Raw genomic sequence first — 6,173 nt, forward strand, 5'->3', positions numbered from 1 at the left:
TGCAGTATAGTTCAGTTATTTTGTGTACAGTTCAGAGATGGCTTGATGCGGTGTGCCACATCGAGTGCATAGTCCTTTAGTCTCTGGGCCGGGTGGCTGGTTGGTTAGGGCCACAGCCCGGGGGAAGCAATGTTTCAGGTGGGGGAAGGTTTTGGTCGTGAGTGAGGTGAATTTTTGGTGGAGGGGGTGACCGGGGTGGGAGGGGTCAGCTATGATCTTTCCTACACACTTCCTTGCCCTGGAGACATGCAGAACCTCGATGTAGGGCAGGTGCTAGCCAGCGATAACCCTCTCTGCAGACCAGACAATGCATTGCAATTTGCCCTTGTAGTGAGCAGCTTCAAACCCAAACCAGATGGCGATGGAGGGGATGAGGATGATCTCAACGATTGATGCATAAAATGGCAGATTTAGAGTTTTTTCCAGCTGCCGTAAGTAACACATCCGCTGGTGTACCTTCATGCTGACCGCTGTGATGTTGTCCTCCCACTTAAGGTTATGGGAAATGATGGTTCAGAGGAATGTGAATGATTCAGCCGTGCTAACAGCTGAGCCATCAATCTGGTGGTGGGGGCATTTTCTGAAGTCAACAAACCATCTCCACAGTTTTGTCTGTGTTGAGTTCCAGGTTATTGAGACTGCACCAGAACGAACACCAGCTGATCGACCTCTCCATTGTACCTGGACTCATCGTCTTCGTTGGTGAGACCAACCAGAGTGGTGTCATCTGCATACGTGAGTAGTTGGTGTAGAGTAGAGGTGAGAGCACACGTCCTTACAGCGCTCCAGTGCTGTGGGATAAAGAGTCCGAAAGGTGTTTTCCCAGCTTCACGTGATGAGTCCTGTTGGTCAAGAAGTCAGTGATCCACTGACATGGAGCTGGACGCATTCAGCTTGGAGGGTTTGTCTTGTAGTTGTTCTGACATGATGGTATTGAACACAGAGCTCAAGTTCACAAACAATATCCTTGTATGTCTTTGGGTTTTCCAGATGTTTGAGGTGTAGTCTAGGGTGACAGCGTTGTCCACAGACCTGTAAGCTCTGTAGGTGACCTGCAGTGGGTCGAGGGGAGGCGTCAGTGATGGTTTAGAGATGGGACAGTACCAGGCGCTCAAAGGATTTCATGATGACCAAGGTGAGCGCTACAGGTCTGTAGTCCTTCAGACAGGACACCAGGTCTGTAGTCCTTCAGACAGGACACCAGGTCTGTAGTCCTTCAGACAGGACACCAGGTCTCTAGTCCTTCAGACAGGACACCAGGTCTCTAGTCCTTCAGACAGGACACCAGGTCTCTAGTCCTTCAGACAGGACACCAGGTCTCTAGTCCTTCAGACAGGACACCAGGTCTCTAGTCCTTCAGACAGGACACCAGGTCTCTAGTCCTTCAGACAGGACACCAGGTCTCTAGTCCTTCAGACAGGACACCAGGTCTCTAGTCCTTCAGACAGGACACCAGGTCTCTAGTCCTTCAGACAGGACACCAGGTCTCTAGTCCTTCAGACAGGACACCAGGTCTCTAGTCCTTCAGACAGGACACCAGGTCTCTAGTCCTTCAGACAGGACACCAGGTCTCTAGTCCTTCAGACAGGACACCAGGTCTCTAGTCCTTCAGACAGGACACCAGGTCTCTAGTCCTTCAGACAGGACACCAGGTCTCTAGTCCTTCAGACAGGACACCAGGTCTCTAGTCCTTCAGACAGGACACCAGGTCTCTAGTCCTTCAGACAGGACACCAGGTCTCTAGTCCTTCAGACAGGACACCAGGTCTCTAGTCCTTCAGACAGGACACCAGGTCTCTAGTCCTTCAGACAGGACACCAGGTCTCTAGTCCTTCAGACAGGACACCAGGTCTCTAGTCCTTCAGACAGGACACCAGGTCTCTAGTCCTTCAGACAGGACACCAGGTCTCTAGTCCTTCAGACAGGACACCAGGTCTCTAGTCCTTCAGACAGGACACCAGGTCTCTAGTCCTTCAGACAGGACACCAGGTCTCTAGTCCTTCAGACAGGACACCAGGTCTGTAGTCCTTCAGACAGGACACCAGGTCTGTAGTCCTTCAGACAGGACACCAGGTCTGTAGTCCTTCAGACAGGACACCAGGTCTGTAGTCCTTCAGACAGGACACCAGGTCTGTAGTCCTTCAGACAGGACACCAGGTCTGTAGTCCTTCAGACAGGACACCAGGTCTGTAGTCCTTCAGACAGGACACCAGGTCTGTAGTCCTTCAGACAGGACACCAGGTCTGTAGTCCTTCAGACAGGACACCAGGTCTGTAGTCCTTCAGACAGGACACCAGGTCTGTAGTCCTTCAGACAGGACACCAGGTCTGTAGTCATTCAGACAGGACACCTTTTGTTTTTTCGGGACTGGAACAGTGATGGAAGATTTGAAACAGGCAGGAACAGTGCATTGCTCTAGTGACTGGTTGTATATTTCAGTGAAAACAGGGGAGAGCTGGTCAGCACAATGCTTAAATATGGCTTGAGAGACCTTGTCTGGGCCGGCAGCCTTTCTGCTATTCTTTTCCTATAGAGTTTGTTGACCTCCTGACCAAGGATGGGGGAAGAGGGCATCTCGGGACAGGCTGGGAAGCTCCTAAGCAACTTTGCAGTGTATATTTTGGGGTGTTATTTCTTACATTATTAGCCCAGAACAGTTTTTGTGTCATTACATATGGCCGAAAATAACTTCTATATTTTCACAAGAATTTTGCTACACCCGCAATAACATCTGCTGAATATGAGTATGTGACCAACATTTTTTGAGTTGTTGTCCCAGGGAACATGGCCTGATCTGGAAAAAAATAAATATATATATATATTACTATATATATTACTATATTGTTGCAAAATGCAAACTTGCATGAAATGACATGACTGATACATAGAGATATATAGAGGACTCATCTTTATATCTGTGCCATCATAGCGTTAGCGTCTGTGACTGCATGGGCAGCGTCATTGAGTCTACAACCCATAGGAATCCCCACCCCACTGACTACTTTAAAATGGCGGAAGCAGGGCGGAAGCAGGGCGGAAGCAGGGCGGAAGCAGGGCGGAAGCAGGGCGGAAGCAGGGCGGAAGCAGGGCTTCCCTCAATGTTGCTAAAACGGTGTTTTGGCAACAACAGGCTTCTATCATTCTCTATAGATTGATAGGACTTGTGTTAGTAATTGGATATGTAGACGGACGAGTCGGTCAAGGATCGATTCAGACAAGGTGGTAAATTGTATGACAAGCTACAGTTTATTCAGAGTGAAGATATCTAGAACAGCGTAATTACGGCTCTCCCGCTGGTTCGTACGGAAGCGCAGACGAAGAAGAGACCGTTACAATCAGTACACCACTATTATATAGGAAAGAATGTAGGTTGATTCTGGAAGATCGGATCTTTGGATTGGTTCATCTGGGGTGTAGTCTGTAGTCTTCCGCCATTGGCTCAGTAGTCTGTCCGTCATCGTAGAATCCTCTTCGGGCATTCAACGTTCAGAGACAACGGAGATCATGTGTGTGTGCGCTGGTTTTGGCCATTAGTGTAATGCGGGAGCTATCCTGTAGGGGACCCCACAGGCTCAACTCTGAGTGGTAGCCCCCCCTTAACAATAGTTTGGTCACCTACATAAGAATTAGCATTTCTCTACACTTGCAGCTTGCTATACAGGTTAAAGTTCTGTATTTACCTCATCAGGCCAAATGGTGGTGGTATTGTCTTGCTTGTGAAAATCATTCCACGGAGGGCCGAGTGTCTGCAGGTTTTTGCTCCTCCCTTGTACTTGATTGATAAATTAAGTTCAGTAATTAGTAAGGAACTCCTCACACCTGGTTGTCTATGTCTTAATTGAAATGGAACAAAAACCTGGCGACACTAGGCCCTCCATGAAATGAGTTTGACACTCCTGCTGTTCATCACATCCCATGGCAGCCTATCACCAGAGGTTGTTTACAAAGGCAAGTTGATTTGATGTAATGCCTGTTCTGTCCCTCTCTGCCTATTTTTGCCTCTGGTGCAAGTTGAAAGTCATTAAAACTTTTCAATAATATAACAGTAATAATATAAGTCTCCGGGCAGCTTTGTGGACATATTTCATCTAATGTAAATGCAAGATCAAACTTGCAGCCAAACTTCCTAAACAGGAAGTTTGGCTGCTTGGTTGAATGAGTCAGCATTTATAGGTCTAATGCAGCCGTTTTTATCTAAATATCAAATAATTTCTGGGTAACAATTAAGGACCTTACTGGGATTGTCTTGAATTATAAATGGTACAAAATGAACAAAAATAGCTTCTTAGCAAAGAGCAATTTCTCAATCAAGAGTTTTGCTAGGGCTGTCTGGGAGTGTTCTGAGTGTGGAGGGGAAAGCTATCTGTTATTGGCAGAGCCTGGTAATATCACCAGGCAGACCAAAGCTCCATCCCACAAAAACAGGCTGACATTTTGGGGTGTTTTTTTTTCAAACAGCTCTTACACTAAAATGTCATTATCATCATTTTCACAATTTCACAGTATTATTCCAACCTCATAGTGTGTAAATATAGATGAGATGAGTTGGACCGCAGAGTGCTCAGCATACAGGCCTTCGGAAAATATTCAGACTCCTTGACTTTTTCCACATTTTGTTACGTTACAGCCTTATTCTAAAATATAATAAATATTTTTTCCCCCTCAATCTATACACAATAAACCCATAATGACAAAGAAAAAGCAGGCTTGTAGAAATGTTTGCTAATTATATAGAAAATAAAAAACTGAAATATTACATTTAAATAAGTATTCAGACCCTTTACTCAGTACTTTGAATCACTTTTGGCAGAGATTACAGCATCGATTCGTCTTGGCTGTGATGCTACAAGCTTGGCATATCTGTATTCGGGGAGTTTCTCCTATTCTTCTCTGCAGATCCTCTCAAGCTCTGTTAGATTGGAAGGGGAGTGTCGCTGCACAGCTATTTTCAGGTCTCTCCAGAGATGTTCGAACAGGTACAGGTCCAGGCTCTGGCTGGGCCACTCAAGGACATTCAGAGACTTGTCCCTAAGACACTCCTGCGTAGTCTTGGCTGTGTGCTTAGGGTCATTGTCCGGTTGGAAGTTGAACCTTCGTACCAGTCTGAGGACCTGAGCCCTCTGGAGCAGGTTTTCATCATGGATCTCTGTACTTTGCTCTGTTCATTTTTGCCTCACTCCTGACTAGTCTCCCAGTCCCTGCTGCTGAAAAACATCCCCACAGCATCATGCTGCCACCACCATGCTTCACCGTAGGGATGGAGTCAGGTTTCCTCCAGTCGTAACGCTTGGCTTTCAGGCCAAAGAGTTAAATCTTGGTGTCATCAGACCAGATAATCTTGTTTCTCAAATCAAATCAAATTTTATTTGTCACATACACATGGTTAGCAGATGTTAATGCGAGTGTAGCGAAATGCTTGTGCTTCTAGTTCCGACAATGCAGTAATAACCAACAAGTAATCTAACTAACAATTCCAAAACTACTGTCTTATACACAGTGTAAGGGGATAAAGAATATGTACATAAGGATATATGAATGAGTGATGGTACAGAGCAGCATAGGCAAGATACAGTAGATGATATTGAGTACAGTATATACATATGAGATGAGTATGTAAACAAAGTGGCATAGTTAAAGTGGCTAGTGATACATGTATTACATAAGGATGCAGTCGATGATATAGATTACAGTATATATGTATGCATATGAGATGAATAATGTAGGGTAAGTAACATTATATTAGGTAGCATTGTTTAAAGTGGCTAGTGATATATTTACATTTCCTATCAATTCCCATTATTAAAGTGGCTGGAGTTGAGTCAGTGTCATTGACAGTGTGTTGGCAGCAGCCACTCAATGTTAGTGGTGGCTGTTTAACAGTCTGATGGCCTTGAGATAGAAGCTGTTTTTCAGTCTCTCGGTCCCAGCTTTGATGCACCTGTACTGACCTCGCCTTCTGGATGATAGCGGGGTGAACAGGCAGTGGCTCGGGTGGTTGTTGTCCTTGATGATCTTTATGGCCTTCCTGTGACATCGGGTGGTGTAGGTGTCCTGGAGGGCAGGTAGTTTGCCCCCGGTGATGCGTTGTGCAGACCTCACTACCCTCTGGAGAGCCTTACGGTTGTGGGCGGAGCAGTTGCCGTACCAGGCGGTGATACAGCCCGCCAGGATGCT

Source organism: Oncorhynchus kisutch, linkage group LG26 (assembly GCF_002021735.2).
Source record: "Oncorhynchus kisutch isolate 150728-3 linkage group LG26, Okis_V2, whole genome shotgun sequence".
NCBI lineage: Eukaryota > Metazoa > Chordata > Actinopteri > Salmoniformes > Salmonidae > Oncorhynchus > Oncorhynchus kisutch.